Genomic DNA, 17,381 nt, shown 5'->3' on the forward strand with positions numbered 1-17,381 from the left:
GCCTGTTACCGCGAGGAGAGTCGCTCCATGGGGAACGTGGAGGCACACCTGAAACACACTCTCCTCTCCTTCAAGTTTTGCCCCTTACGCGGATTTGAGATTGGTCAATATGTCGCTGTTAAGCGTTTTTCTTATCTCGGTACGCTGGCGGTTTCCGTAAAGCGAAACAAATTAAAAACAGATGCTCAGCCTTTCACCTTATTCTTTATATCTGAGCTGGTCCTAAAATTGACTGTAAGGGATGGGGTGGGGAGCTTCTCTTAACGGTATGTGCAAAGGACCAGGTGGGCTTGGGCTGCGCCACGTTGAGGGGGTTAAGACCGGAATGGTTTGTAGGCCAGAGAAGAAGAGGCGGTCTGCAGGTAGAAGGAGGTAACACTAGGCTGCCTAACACGTACAGCAGAAAGAGCACACGGCTAGCCAGACACTGAAATGTAAATACCCAGTTAACGCTTGAAATCCTCTCCCACAACCCTACTGTTAACCAGGTGAGAAAACTGAGGCAAAGTGATTAACGTGCCAAAAGCGACAGAGCTGGATACCTTGTCCAAAAGTTAAGAGTGCCTTTGACTAGAAGCAGAAGCAGCAAAAAAAAAAAAAGCAAAGTGATATGACCTTTGCAGGTCAGGAACCAGTCGGACAGATGGTTCTGGGAGGGGGGGGAGGGGGAGCAGTTCTAACCAACCAGATTAGGGAGTTTGGAGTTTAATTGTGCCCTCCCACCCCACATTCTACCAAGGTGGTGGCTTGATGCCAGAGGAAGTCAATTTATTCTTGTGGTACAGTGTGCATACAGGCCAAGCTTCAAGTTCCACTTGAAAGAGGGTTTCATCCATAAATTGCATGTAAATATCACTGTACTCTAAATATTCCCAGTGTTTATTCTGATTTAAGAGTCATGCTTGTCCTTAAACTTTTTCCAGTAAAATTGATGCTCCCGGAGCTTCTCCAGGTTTATCTTGGGTCTTTCTGCCTCAGCTGAATGGCCTTGGGGCTACTCTTATCCAGGTTTGAGAGGCAATGATTATAATTAATGGGCAGCCAGTAAAAGAGTTTGAACTGAGAGGTGTCAGTGCCAAGTGGTGATTTTCAAAGATTTGTCTGGTAAGGATGTGATGGATAGATTAGATGGAAGGAAAGTTGTAGAAATTGAGTAAGTATTGCATTGATAAGTACAATTAAAAACTTGCATTTATCAAGCATCCTCTAAGTTTATACCCTGTAGGTGTCTGATATGTGCACCACCTCCCCAACCCCAGCATGGCCCTTCACTGTTCAGCCCCAACACACACCCCTGTTTACCTGGACTGCACCTGGAAAGAGCTGCAACCAAATCTGCCCTCCTCCAGTCCCACCCTGGTGGTTTCCAGCCTGCCCAGACCTGCTGTAAACCACTGAATCCCAAGTGATGACAACATTCTTCCATGTTCCATTTCTCAGAACTAGTTTGGAGGTAGGTGCCTCTTCTAATTCCTCCCAAGCTTTTGTTTTCCGTTGTGTGGCTTTTTCTTGTCCAGTCACCCTTCCTTCTTTTTATTGGCTCGAGTGGAGAAGTAAAGCTTGACATGTTAGTCTCTCAGTCCGTCTCTCGTGTCCGACTCTTTGCTACCCCAGGGACAGTAGCCCGCCAGGCTCCTCTGTCCATGGGATTCTCCAGGCAAGAATACTGGAGTGGGCTGCCATTTCCTTCTCCAGGGAATCTTCCCGACCCAGGGGCTGAAACTGGGCAGATTTTTTACCATCTGAGGCATCAGGGAGAGTGGAAGTGCCCTTCAAATGCTTTGACTTCCTCTGATGAACAAAGTCAGCATGCACTGATGGTCCCTCTCAGGTGGGAGACAAGGCCATGCTTCCCACAGCCACTGGAATATTGATAGTTCTTCTTGTGGCTGCCTCCACAACATCCCATTTCTGATCATTGCTGAGCTTCTGGACCCAAAGGAGGCTGCTGGTTGGATTGAGTTTGAGTTTCAAAGTTTGAACATAGATAACCCAGAGGAATTTTATGTTTCTTATTAGTTTTAAAATAAACTTAAATCCTCAAAAAGTTAAAAATAGAATTACCATATGATCCAGCAACTCCAACTCCCAAATGAATTGAAAGCAAGGCCTCAAACAGATAGTTATACACCCACATTCAGAGCGGCAATATCCACAATCGCAGGAAGGTGGAGATAATTTGAATATCTGTTAAGAAATGAATGGATAAATAAAATGTACCTACATACAATGAAATATTCAGTCCTTAAAAGGAATTAAATACTGACATACTATACACAGACGAACCTTGAAAACATTATGGTAAGTGAAATAAACAGGACACAAAAGGACAAATGTTGTAGGATTCTAGATACAAGAGACCTAGAATAAGTAAATTCATAGCTTCAGAAACGTTAATGGAGGTTACCAGAGGCTGGAGAGAGGGGTGAATGGGAAATTATTAATGGTACAGAGTTTCAGTTTGTACCATGGAAAAGTTCTGAAAATGGGTCATGGTGATGGTTGCACAACATGAGAATATTTAATACCACTGAGCTGTCCACTTAAACCAGTCAATCCTAAAGGAAATCAACCCTGAATAATCATTGGAAAGACTGATGCTGAAGCTGAACCTCCAATACTTTGGCCATCTGATTCGAAGAGCTGACTCATTAGAAAAGCCCCTGATGCTGGGAAAGATTGAAGGCAGGAGGAGAAGGGGCGGGACGACAGAGAAGGAGATGGCTGGATGGCATCACCAATTCAATTCAATAGACTCAAGTTTGAGCAAGCTCCGGGAGAATGTGAAGGCCAGGGAAGCCTGGCGTGCTGCAGTCCATGCGGCCGCAAAGAGTCGGACATGACTGAGCAACTGAACAACAACTTTTGTGTTATCTCTATAATTTTTTAAAAAACTTGAAATCAGATTAATTAAAACTTTTGGGGCTTTCCTGAAAGAGTCTGCCTGCCAATGCAGGAGACACAAGTTTGATCCCTGGTCTGGGAAAATCTCACATGCCATGGAGCAAGGAAGCCTGTGCACCACAACCATTGAGCCTGTGAGCCCAGGAGCTGCAACTGTTGAGCCCACGCTCCTCAACGAGAAGCCACTGCAATGAGAAACCTACTCGTCACAACCAGAGAAAAGCCCTCACAGCAACGAAGACCCAGCATTCTCAAAAATAAAACTAATTCATTAAAAAGAAAATTTTGTATTTTGAAATTCAGATTTCCATGCTAACTCCCATGGGTAAATTGCCCTGTTGTGTAATTCAATCCATAATCCAGGTCAAAAATATTTCACTAATATATAGATACAATGTAATATGCAGGGAAAAGAAGTCCAAGGGGGAAAAGAACAACCCTACAGTTTTCACCTTACTTTAGATAATAGCTTAATTTACTCTGCTTTTATAATAGTCATGCCTGGGGTTTGTCACAGTGCTAGAAATGAATGACCTTGATGACAGAATGTTATCAAATTCTTTTGCAGCAATTGATAGGACTATGAAACATGTATAAAATTTTCTTTAATGTTAATATTAGGTTGGTGAAAAGGTAATTGTGCTTTCAGACCATGAATTTTAAATCATTATAACTAAGGTCAAACATATCTTTATTAATCAAAATAGGAACCATTACAATCAACACATTTTTGACAATGGGAAATAAGTTTGTTTATACCTGTAGCATAAAAATCCATGCTTCAGGATTTGACAAACTCTTGGAAAGTATTTTGTGCTTCCTGCTGGTCGTGGAAGCATTTTCCCTGCAAAAAGTTGTCAGGATGCTTGAAGACGTAGTAGTTGGTTGGCGAGAGGTCAGGTGAATATGGCAGATAAGGCAAAACTTCATAGCCCAATTCATTCAACTTCTGAAGCATTGATTGTGATGTGCAGTTGGGCATTGTAGTGGAGAAGAATTGGGTCCATTCTGTTGACCATTGCTGGCTGCAGATGTTGCAGTTTTCAGTGCATCTCATCAATTTGCTGAGCATACTTCTCAGGTATAATGATTTTGCCAGGATTCAGAAAACTGTAGTGGATCAGACCAGCAACAAACCACCAGTGACCCATGACCCTTTTTTTGGTGCAAGTTTGGCTTTAGGAAGTGCTTTGGAGCTTCTTCTTGGTCCAACCTGAGCTGGTCGTCACGGGTTATTATATAAAATCCACTTTTTCATTGCATGTCACAATCCAGTCAAGAAATAGTTCATTGTTGTTCTATGGAATAAGGGAAGACAGAACTTCAAAACAACTTTTTTGAATTTGCAGTCAGCTCATGAGGCACCCACTTATCGAGCTTTTTCACTTTTCCAGTTTGTTTCAAATGCTGAATGACCTCAGAGTGGTCAATGTTGAGTTCTTCACCGACTTCTCATGTAGTTGTAAGAGGATCAGCTTTGGTGATGGCTCTCAGTTGGTCGTTATCAACTTCTGATGGCCAGCCTCTGTCTGCCACTGTCCTCCTCATCTTCAAGGCTCTCTTTTTGTCTCCTTTGCAAAACTTCTTGAACCGCCACTACACTGTACCTTCATTAGCAGTTCCTGGGCCAATTGCGTTGTTGATATTGCAAGTTGTCTCTTCAGCTTTATGACCCATTTTGAACTCAAAAAGATCGCTTGAATTTGCTTTTTTCTAACGTTATTTCCCTAGCCTAAAATAAATATAAAATAAACAGTAAGTAATAAGTCATTAGCAAAAAAATAAACCACAAGAAATGTGCGTTAAGATAATGTATGACATGACCGCATTTAAGAATGTATTCCAATATCAGACAGCAAAGTTCAACAATGCAAAACCGCAATTACTTTGCACCAACCTAATAATTAACTGGTTTTTTTTTGTTGTTGTTGTTCCATGCTGCACGGCTTGTGGGATCTCAGTTTCCTGACCAGGGATTGAACCAGCCCATAGCAGTGAAAGGCCAGAATCCTAACAGTTAGATTACCATGGAATTCCCTAACTTTTTATTTTAAAAATATAAAATTATATTCCTTTTTATAAGAAAATGTTCTTTATAGCTTTTCCTACTTCTATGTGACATGATCCTGGTTAGGCAAAAGCACTTCCCATGGCAGCCCATACAGGACTGCCTAGGACAGACCTAAAGGCACCATCCATGTAATAAATGAACAAAGGAGATGGGCAAATGACAGGCCATGAGAAGCACAGCAAATTCCATTTTGGTGAAAATAGCCTATTATGTTAATTGGCATGTAGTTGATCTCAGTAATTTTTATTTGTTTATTTTGAGGTTAAGGACACACATTGTGGTTATGCCAAGGCTCAGATGGGTGGAATTTCATATTGAGAGACAGAATACAAAACAGTCTTGATGGAAGTTTTCAGCAGTGAGGTAAGGTGTTTCTGTTTGTTGTTGTTGCCTTTAATGTACAAATATAGTTGTAAGGCATAGAAACATCAAATTTCTCTGAAGCCATTAAGAAACTTATTTTAAACTTATTTATGGAGAATATAGCACACCCTTGATACATAAGTCATATTTTTTCAACCTCTCTGTTCATGGAATTATCAATTCTGAAAATGCTCATGAATTATTATAGCTTTCTGTGAACAATTTTTTGAAGGTTAGTTTTGAAAATATTTTTAAGATTATATATTCCAGAGGGAATGTATATGTTCTAGCTTTCATGAACTGAGATATTTTAAAACAATATCCATTAGTTTAGTTACAGTAAAAGTTGTGATATTTTTCAATGAATTTTGACATGTCTGTTTCCTTTTTAGAAAACTTAAAAAAAAAAATTTGTTTGTAGAGCTTAGACCCAGAAGAGACTGCTGGAGTCTTTCTATAAATGCCCCTTTTCCACTCTAGCAAAGCCATTACAATTTGTTTCTGTTTTCCTAGAAGTTATCTCATACCACCTAAAGGGCACAAATGTTTTTCCAGTTACTTAAAACTACAATGAATAAAGACAAATACACACACACTGCTTTTTAATTAGTCATATCTAGAGACTTCTAGTATAAATGCCAGGAAAAAAGGAGTGAGTAAGGAATTGGGAAGGGGCACAGAACAGGTAATGGTCCATGCAGATGTGGCCTGGGAAGAAATGTGGCAAAATGAGGGTATAGGATAGAGGGCAGTGAGCACCAATACTTGGGCAAGGATGGAGCTATCTTAAGACCAGAAGAAAACAGTCAAGAACTTGGGAACACTCTTGGAAGCCCAGCCAGCATTCTGCCTTGGCCAGTAGAGGACCACTTTTTTTTTTTAATCCTCCTTTTCACTATAATCCCTTCCTTGCCATCCCCCACTTCCATCTTGCCTTTCTCTTCTGCCTTGTCTTAGCTCTATCAGTGGCCCTTCAGGCAATGCTGGAGCTAGGAATTCAGCCACTCTTTAAAAGGTAGGACTGCTGACCCCTACCCCTTTCTGGGGGCCAAGTTCAGGGGTATGATGGGGAGTGGAGGCTGTGCTGCTACTCAACGACCGGGTCTGCAGAAGTCAAGAGCCAGCAGCCCTACAAGAAACCTCCAGCCCAGGACCCAGCTTTGATCATGTAGGGGCTACTGCCCCTTTGGTAGACTATAGCTCTTCATATTTAATTGCTAGTGGAGCAAAACTGTAAATCTGAACTTAGAAGAATTCAGTTCCAATCCTCAGTGCCATCAACTAGCTGGGCAACCGTGCAATCACCTGCCCCTCCCTGGACTTCGGTTTGCTCACTTGGAAAGCAAAGGATCTGATCCATGCCAGCGCTGGCTCTATAATTACTGCTTGTGAACTCACATGTGTTTGACACTTGGCAGCAGGCTCTGGTTTACATAACCTGTTCTACCAACTAAAAATTGTCCTGCAGAAAAACCACTGCCCTTTAACAGGATGCAGGACTCAGTTGAACACATTCTTTACATGGGAAGATTGTGAGGACCTATCTTGAGAGTGAACTCTGAAAAGGACCACTTCACCTCTTTAAGGGATAACCCCCCACAAGCTCCCTGGCTAGTCTACTCTGGTTATTTAATCATCAATCACAGCACATTCTTCATGCCATGTAACCCAAATTCTTTCTTTGGTAGTTTCTTCCCTAGCCTTGCTAGAGATTGGTCACTATCTGCTCCAACATTTCAGAGACCATACAATAAAACACAATGCCTGCAGTACCCACCAGAGGTTCCTCCAAGGGTCAACTCAATATTCAGACTCACAAGCTTTCTGGAGGCCACATGTGGCTTTAGTCAAGAAGATGTAGGGAAGAGCTAGCCAGCCTGGTTCATCTCATAGGAACTCAGCCCTCAGTCTAGCATAGCACTCATCTCGGGTGCAGGAGATAAGAGCGTGGTTGCACAGATGTAGGTGCCTCCCCAGCTTAGAAGACATTATATTTTGTAGTAATTCCAGAATAGTTTTTAAGTTCCTCCCAAAGACAAGCACAATTCAAAAAGTCACCACATTCAGAGAGGCCCAAAGGATGGCTCCCAGTCAAGTATTTATAGTTCAGTTAGGTATTTATAAAACAAATCAGTGTTGTAAAACATACCTAATTCTCCCCCATTTGGACACTGGGGCTTTGGAGAAGTAATGATAAGTGATAGAGCCAAGATCTCCTTACTCCAAGGGGCATAGTTCCTTCTATTCTATCACAGCTGCCTCATTTGAATGGAACTCTGATCTTCACTATGACGATGGCCTAGTCTTAATTTGACTGTACTTAAAAGAAATATATCTTAATATTTTCTGAAGTGCAATGTAATCTCATGTGCTTAGTCACTCAGTCATATCTGACTCTTTGCAACTCCATAGACTGTAGCCCACCAGGGTCCTCTGTCCATGGGGCTTCTCCAGGCAAGAATACTGGAGTGGGTTACCATGCCCTCTTCCAGGGGATCTTCTCAACCCAGGGATCAAACCCAGGTCTCCTGCATTGCAGGTGGATTCTTTACCATCTGAGCCACCAGGGAAGCCCAATATTATCTCATAATTGGTCATATTTGTGATCATTTCAGGAAGTATTTACATGCAGGTTAAATTAGCAAATATATCTGAAAACACCTGGCACACAGTGGACTTTCAGTAAATGTTCATTGAATCTGCCTTGTACTTCCTAAATTGGGTCCCCACATGATTTCTTAGGGTCACAGTTTTGACCCACTAGTCTTCTGAGTCATGTTATACAGGGTGGCCATCCAGGGTCACAACAAACTTTTCATTACATGGAGCTCCATACTTTTATAACTACCCTAATAATGTCCGCAAACAACAACTAACAGTGAGCACAGAGTCTTCTACCCTTAGGTCAATAGGCTGCAATGTAGTTAGCTGTGGAGAATTGTGTCTCCCAGACTAGGTCACCCAATCCATGTTTTCCAGGTGCAGCTGAAGGACAAAGAAAGCCAGACACAAAGCAGGAAACCCACGAGCTGTAACTTGAGCTAGCTGGGCTCCCTCCTTCCAAAGGGACCAGGGAGGGCATTGTAAGTGTCTGCACACAAGAAAGCTTGTAAGTGTCTCCACACAAGAAAGACTTGAGTGAATGCTTTAGTAGATATTGCCATTCAGCCTTCTCTTCAAGAAAAGCAAGCAGGGTACATAGTTGGTGTAGTTGAAAGGTCACCACACCAGGAATCGATGATTAAACAACACAAAGAAGACCCACCATAACCTGGCCCTGACACTCGCCCTCATAAACACATTCTCACCTTCGCACATCAGGCTTCTTCTCCATAGAAAGCTGTATCCCTGATCTTCTCAACTAATAAACTTGACTCTTCTTTCCATACCCAGTTCAAGGCTTCCAGAATTGATGTTTTTAAGAATGTTTCCCTCCATGTTCTCAAAGGACTTGGTCCTTGCTTCATCAGATATGTTGAATTTGAATTTTTTGCGTATGGCATGACTGACTCTCTGCCTTAACTGAGAATTAAGAGTAGGCACTTAAAATGTATTTGTGGGATAAAAAACAAGATGAGGAGCATAGGGGACTATATTCAATATCCTGTACTAAACCATAATGGAAAAGAATGTGTAAAAGAAAATCACTTTGCTGTACAGCAGAAACTAACACAATACTGTAAATCAACTATAATTTAATAAAATGTAAAAAATTATTTGTGGAATGACTCATTAACAAATATTTATTGAGTGTATACTTTGTGCCAGATATTGTTCTAGGTTAAGGATGGAATGGTGATATTTATGAAGACTTCTGGAGGGTGAGAAAATGTAAGGTAAAGGGAGGGAGAGGGACAGAGATGGGCTAGGTGTTCACAGAGCGCCCATTTCCTGGCCTTCTTGCATGTGTAGCTCTGCTGTGCTCCTCTGCCGCCCTTGGTGTGTTGAGTGTAGTTATGCGACTGGGTTCTAAGCCGGTGTGATGTGGGAAGAAATATTAACACCAGACCCGACCCATGAAAATCTCTGTTGCATGATCCTTCACACTCTTTCCCTTTCCAGTTGATTGACGCAGATGAGTATGGCGTGACCTTGAGAAACATGCAAAGTGAGCCATAGCGGGAAGGAGCCTGGATCACCACTTAGAGGAGAGCAGAGAGGGCTCGCAGGAGCCCCAGGAGCAAAAACAGATCCAAAAGTATTTGTGTTGACCCTTTTAAGGTGTGTTTGTTTGTTTGTTTGTTTTTAAGCATGAGACTTAATAACAATAGAAAAGTTTAAAGCATTAGTTTAAAATGATAGATGTTCTATTGTGGAATGAGAATTATGTACCATTTAGAGGGTATAAGTTAATTCTCAAGAAAATGGTAAAGCTGGTTAGTTAGGGCTGGTTAAGAGAGGCTTTCTGGTATGGCCTAAGTGTCATTACAAACAGACATTTGGACGATCAACCCTATTATAATCAGATTTCTCCTGATGTTTTTCCCTAATTCTATTCTTTGCTTCCATAGTCCAGTATATTCTTTGCTCTAGGATGTTAGTTCACTGAAATAGGGGCTTCATTCTCTCACTCAGTGAGTTTTGTTGAGGACTTTCTACATACCAGAGAAACAAGACAGAGGGTTTTTCCCCAGAAGCTCAGGAGCAAAGAAGGACTGGCTGATAAAGGTGGCACTAAGGGGCGGGTGGGGATAGCGGTGTTCACTGCCAACCCAGTGGGGGCTTGGACCCGTCAAGAGGTTATTGTTTCCAGCATAAGGAAAGAAGCCTCAAAGACTCCTCCATCACCACAGATGGGCAGAGAGAGTACACAGAGTTTTTACCGGAGAGAAACTGGAGGCCCTGTACCCAAACAGAGTGGGAGGCCACAGCCATAGTTGGGGTCATCAGTAATCCACAGCAGGCATTTTGTATGTGGTTTTAGATGAATTACTTTAATGGAGAGAATACTTTCTGAAATCTGAACAATTGCATAAGGATAGAATTTTCATTTTTTATAATAAAGGCCCATTAACCCGTATGCTCAAGGAAGTCCTGTTTGTGTCTGGCACCAGGCCTAGTAAATATAGGACACTCTCAGTTTCAAATACTATGTGTACGAATCACCAAAACAGCCTGCATATGTTAATACTGAGTGCATGCTAAGTTGCTTCAGTCGTGTCCAATTCTGTGACCCCCTGGACTGTAGCCTGCCAGGCTCCTCTGTCCATGGAATTTCCCAGCAAGAATACTGGAGTGGGTTGCCATTTCCTCCTCCAGGGGATCTTGCTGACCCAGGGATTGAACCCATGTCTTGTAAGTCTCCTGCATTGGTAGACAGGTTCTTTACCACCAGCTCCACCTGGGAAGACCCTATGTTAATATTTTGGCATTAATGACAGAAAAGTAGACTCTGGAGTCAGATTACCTGGGATTTGAATCCAACTGGGCTTCCCTGGTAGCTCAGCTGATGAAGAATCCACTTGCAATGCAGGACACCCTGGTTCAATTCCTGGGTCAGGAAGATCCACCGAAGAAGGGATAGGCTACCCATTCCACTATTCTTGAGTTTCTTTGGTGGCTCAGGTGGTAAAGAATCCACCTGCAATGAGAAGATCCCCTCCAGTACTCTTGCCTAGAGAATCCTCATGGACAGAAGAGCCTGGCAGGCTACAATCCATGAGGTCACACAGACCTAGGTTTGATCCCTTGGTTGGGAAGATCCCCTGGGGGAGGGCATGGCAACCATTCCAGTATTCTTGCCTGGAGAATCCCCATGGACAGAGGAGCCTAGCAGGCTCCATGTAGTCCATGGAGTTGCAAAGAGTCAGACACAACTGAGTGACTACACACAGCACAGCAATGCTAACACAGTGCTAATTACTACCTGGACAACTTTGGGCAAATTTCTGGCCTCTATTTCCCCAACTAGTGAACAAGGGTAATAACAGCATTACTTCACAGTTATTGTGAAAATTTAAGAATTGTGCCTGGCATATATTAAATACTCCCTAATATATTTACTATTTTTATTGTTTTTCAAACTGACTATCATCTGGAAGCAGGAGAGTTCTTTAATTAGACTACATGTCATGATTGTGGGCTCAGAAAATGTTAACTGAGACTGCATGAATAATGAAACCTTTGATGGTTTGCCCCAAGCTTCATTTTTGAATAAAAGTTTGTACATGTTACAACCTGGAGGTTAAAGAGAAGATCCCCATACTGTGCCCCAGGACTCTTCCCAACCCCATTCTTAAAAAATCCAACCAGACCTTGTTCACCTCATGAAAGCTGATGAAAGACAAAAACCTCCCTCTCATGGCATTTCTTTTTAACATAAAATGATGAATTTTTCAATGGAAATGGGATTTTTCTCCTTTTTTTATTTTGGAAAGCCATTAATAAAACATTGATTATTTGAATAATGATGCAAATATTATGCATCGTTAAGATGACACCGACATTACTTCAGTTCTCAAGGTATTATAGGCCCACTATAAACAATGTTGGAGAAGGCAATGGCACCCCACTCCAGTACTCTTGCCTGGAAATCTCATGGACGGAGGAGCCTGGAAGGCTGCAGTCCATGAGGTCGCTAAGAGTCGGACACAACTGAGCGACTTCACTTTCACTTTTCACTGTCATGCATTGGAGAAGGAAATGGCAACCCACTCCAGTGTTCTTGCCTGGAGAATCCCAGGGACAGAGGGGAGCCTGGTAGGAGCCATCTATGGGGTCACACAGAGTCGGACACGACTGAAGCGACTTAGCAGCAGCAGCAGAAACATGTATGATCTCCAGTCAAAATTACTCAAATATTGTAACAAGAGTGAACTGATAATATTCATGTTTACCTGGCACAAGAGGAAGGAATGAAGAGACCAAGAAAAAGTCAAGGGGGAATGATTTAGAATTGTTGCATTAAAAGTGAGCAGTTTCAAACAAGGCTTTTAAAAGAACTACCTCACCCGAAGTTGTTTTTTTGCAAGCCACATGAGACAGCACCACCTACTGGCCATGTAATTTGCCCAGGGATTAAGAAGGGGGAAAGAGGGTGGCGATTAATTCAGGGGTAAAACTGCCCCAAAGATTTAAGTTTCCAGCTGTTTTGGTATTGATGCCACCTGGATGGCTGAGTCCCTTCTCCATAAAGAGGCTCAGAGCCCACTGAAGCTTTCTTGTTCATAAAAACTCCTGATCTCTAGAATCTCTGGAGAAGGAATGGAATATAATGTGATCTGGGTTTTGACTGCAAGGAGCCAAGCCGCTGGTCTAGAGCAATGGTTCTCAAACTCCCCCACGTATTTGAATCACCTGCAAAGCTTCAACAAGCAGGATGCGCAGGCCTGATCTAGACCAGTGAGGCACTCTTGGGTGGGACCCAGGTATCAGTGACTTTTAAATCTTCTCAAGTGACTCCTATGTACAGCCGAGACCTTCTCCTGTCAAGGCAGTGGCCCATCCCCAGCTAGTTTTGCCCGACGCTCATCTCAGCCTTCAGGCTGAAGCAGAGATGAGTAGAATGACATGTGTGTGCTCCTGTGCTGTCCAGGGGCTGTGATCAGAGGATGCCTTCCCTGGGGTCAGAGAGGCTCCCACATGAGCATCTGCATCCCATTTTTAAAAAACAGCTCTACTGAGGTCTAATAAATTTCATATACACAGGTTATAATTTAAGGTTTGCTATACCAGGAAATGGCAACCCACTCCAGTGTTCTTGCCTTCAGAATCCCAGGGACGGGGGAGCCTGGTGGGCTTCTGTCTATGTGGTCACACAGAGTCGGACATGACTGAAGCAACTTAGCAGCAGCAGCAGCATACCCCTGAATAGTCATGTATGGATGGGACTGCTTTTCAATACACTAGGTTTGCTCCTTGGAAGAAAAGCTATGACAAACCTAGACAGTGTATCTGTACAGTCAAGGCTATGGTTTTTCCAGTAGCCATGTATGGATATGAGAGTTGGACCATAAAGAAGGCTGAGCACCGAAGAACTGATGCTTTTAAACTGTGGTGTTGGAGAAGACTCTTGAGAGTGGAAGATCAAACGAGTCAGTCCTAAAGGAAATCAACGCTGAATATTCATTGAAAGGCCTGATACTGAAGCTGAAGCTCCAATACTTTGGCCGTGACTGAGCAACTGAAAAACAACAAATACCCGTGCAACCTTCACCACCATCAGGATAATGAGCACACCCTTTGAGGCTGAACTGAGAGACTCCTGCTTTATACTCTTTCGTAACTGTTTAATATCCTATGCCAGGCATTGTGCTGGGTGAGAAAGAAATACAGACTTACCTAGTGCAGGACCTCTTTCCCGGGGAAGCAAGTTCCAGGTCTTAGCTGACACAAGGGAAGTGATTCTTCTACTTAAGAGGGCTGTGTTGAGAAGAGGAGGGTTAGAGAAAGTTGGTCAGAGGAGATGCTGGTTCAGCTGTTCTAGACGGATGGAGGTGTATGCTAGGCAGTTGAAGGAAAGGGGTGTGTTGAGCGTGGGACACAGCATAGGCCAAAAGTGGAGGCAGAAGGAGGTGGCATGCTTAGGGAGCAGCTGGTGTGCCAGTGTTAGTGCACTGCTGGGGAGGGGGAGAGGCGTGGGGTGGGGAGGGGTGGCAAAGCTGGAGCTGTTGGTGCCACAGCAGGAGTGATGCAAGGAGCCACAAGGAGTTTGACTGGATTCTCTGAGCTTCATTCTCTCAGTGCAGAGCCCCTGAGAGCCCTAAGCAAGGAAGTGCCATGTCAGACTCACATCTTAGAGAGTTCATTCTGACAGCCCTCTAGTGTTGCAGGACAGTCAGTTAGAAGCCCTTTGCAGAAGTCCCAGTGAGCAGAAGCAAATGAATTACAGCATATTATATAAGAATCAAAAGCAACTTTGGAGGCAAGAGACATTTTCATAAACATTATACACACACATATATTTAGAGCATTATTTTTATTCACACAATAGCAATGAAAGTCTCCCAAGAATGAATGTACTCTGGTCCATGAAGCCAAGAGTTTTGAATGGCCCAGGACCTTTGAGAAGTGATGGAAACTGACATAGTCTAGTGAAGAGGGGCATGAGACAGGTGGGACTCTTAGAGAAGAAGTTCAAATAGCGTACTTTTAGCACTAAATCCAGAATCATCTTCAAATGTAAAAGAGGGAACATGCATGTCAGAACTAGTCTCTGATGACAAGTTACAGTTGTTCAGTCACTAAGTCGTGTCTGATTCTCAGCAGCTCAATGGACTGCAGCACAGTAGGTTTCCCTGTCCTTCACTATCTCCCAGAGCTTGCTCAAACTCATGTCCATTGAGTCGAGGATGACATCCAACCATCTCATCCTCTGTCGCCCCCTTCTCCTCTTGCCCTCAATCTTTCCCAGCATCAGGGTCATATCCAGTGAGTTGGTTCTTCACATCGGGTGGTCAAAGTATCAGAGCTTCAGCTTCAGCATCAGTGCTTCTAATGAATATTCAGGGTTGATTTCCTTCAGAATTGACTGGTTTGATCTCCTTGCTGTCCAAGGAACTCCCAAGAGTCTTCTCCAGCACCACAGTTCAAAACCATCAACTCTTTGGTGCTCAGCCTTCTTTATGGTCCAACTCTCACATCCATACATGACTACTGGAAAAACCATAGTTTTGACTATACACACCTTTGTTGGCAAAGTGATGTCTCTGCTTTTTAATATCCTGTCTAGGTTTGTCATAGTTTTTCTTCTAAGTAGCAAGAGACTTTTAGTTTCATGGCTGCAATCACCGTCCGCAGTAATTTTGGAGCCCAAGAAAATAAAGTCTGTCACTTTTTCCATTTCTTCCCCTTCTATTTGCCATGACGTGATGGGATCAGTTGCCATGATCTTTGTTTGTTGAATGTTGAGTTTTAAGCCAGCTTTTTCACTCTTCTCTTTCACCTTCATCAAGAGGTTTTTTATTCCTTTTTGCATTCTGCCATTAGGGTGGTATCATTTGCATATCTGAGGTTGTTGATATTTCTCCCTGAAATCTTAATTCCAACTTGTGCTTCATCCAGCCTGGCATTTTGCATAATGTATTCTGCATATAAGTGAAATAAGCAGGGTGACAATATACAGCCTTAATATACTCCTTTCCCAATTTTGAACCAGTCTGTTGTTCCATGTCCAGTTCTAACTGTTGCTTCTTGACCTGCATACAGATTTCTCAAGAGGCAGATAAGGTGGTCTGGTATTCCTATCTCTTTAGGAATTTTCCCCAATTTTTTGTGATCCACACAGTCAAAGGCTTTAGTGTAGTCAATGAAGCAGATGTTTTTTCTGGAATTCTCTTGCTTTTTCTATGACCCAGTGGATGTTGGCAATTTGATCTCTGGTTCCTCTGCCTTTTCTAAATCCAGCTTGAACATCTGGAAGTTCTCTGTTCATGTACTGTTGAAGCCTAGCTTAAAGGATTTTGAGCATTACCTTGCTAGTATGTGAAATGAGCACAATTGTACGGTAGTTTGACAAGTTACAGTGGTCAGTCAAAACTCATTGATTGATAACAGATGTCTTTCCTGTGGGCATTAATAGCTCACATGAGTGTGTTTCTTTTATTCTGTTCACCAGTTAGCCTTGAGAACATAAGCGTAAACACAAGCTGTATCGGTGAGGCTGCTTACCTGCAAAAAGAGAAATAATTACTCAGACTGGCCTGAAAGTAAAATCTGAAGCCGTCAGGTATGGTCTGATCAGAGCACCAGCTCCACTTTCCCATGATTCTCTCAGTTTTGCCCTCTGCATGGCAGTTCAGCAAAACTGAAGCAGTTCAAGGCCTCATACCTCAACCCCACTCTCCAGAACTCTCTCCTCCCACAAGTCTCTTACCAACATTTAAGCTTTATTCTAACTGTATCCACTTAGGCCATGTGTTCACTAAGTCGATCACTGTGGCAAGGGGGCATGGGATTCCACTGAAAGGCTTGGGCCAACCAAGGCCTACATTTGAAGCTGAGGGTCGGGGAGTAGGATCAGTCCCATTCAAAATGCTTGGTTGCTTTAGAGGGATATGCAGGGGAAGAAGACAGAAATGTCTATTCTATGATGAAAAAAAATTACTTTGGGTGGGGACTTCTCTGGTGGTTCAGTGATTAAGAATCTGCCTTCCAGTGCAGGGGATGAAGGTTCGACTGGTCGGGGAATTGAAATCCCACATACCACAGTGATACTAAGCCAGCACACCACAGCTACCGAGCCCACATGCTCCAGAGCCTGTGGTCCACAAGAGAAGCCCACACACTGCAATAAAGACCCAGTGCAGCCAAATCGTTTATTTTTCAATTACCTTGGGTAATCCAGCTGCACCTAATGACCAGATGTTAATCAATTCGGTTTACCACATGTCAGGTTTGCTATTAAAAGTGAAACTTAACTGCCATTTGCATCACCCCAAGTCCCAAACACAAGGAAGGACACCATCTATTAAAGACACTTTATTTGTTATCTTTTATAGTTAACAGTCAAGAACAAATAATAATAATAAATAACTTGCAAGGAGACAGGACATGAGACATCAGCAAGGATACTGTTAATATTAAAGAAAGACTGTGCTCGAGGTGACTGCCCCCATTCCTGGCTGTGTGTATATTGGTGGCCGCTGCTGAGCCTCTGAGGGAAGTTTGATGCTTTGGTGAAGTACTTCTGCTATCTGTATCACAAGGCTTGAGGGACATTTCCAGTCCAGGCCTTCTAGCTGACATTAAGAAGGTCCTGGATTGCCAGTAACTGCTCCTCAAAAACTAAGAGACGTCTCTTTTTCTGTCCCCTGGGTGTGAGGCCAGGTCACAAATTCCCAGCAGGGAAATGAAATCCCTGTATTTGAGGAACAGAAGTAGAATCTCTGTTTTAACTTGCCAGAGAATGAACTTGAGCACGTTGAAGGATGGTATCTCCTCCCATTGCCTGAGACCTCCATAGCTGGTGTGTAAGAGTCTTCCAAAATTAGGCCACTTATCTGCAGTGTATCAACTCCAAGCAACATTCTTCTAGACTCTTCCAGGAGTGAATAATCCTGGGGAGCTTCCTTCTAGATATGAAATGGTTATTGTTCCCCTACCA

Source organism: Moschus berezovskii, chromosome 1 (genome assembly GCF_049115385.1).
Source record: "Moschus berezovskii isolate FMDL1 chromosome 1, NW_MosBer_1.0, whole genome shotgun sequence".
Lineage (NCBI taxonomy): Eukaryota > Metazoa > Chordata > Mammalia > Artiodactyla > Moschidae > Moschus > Moschus berezovskii.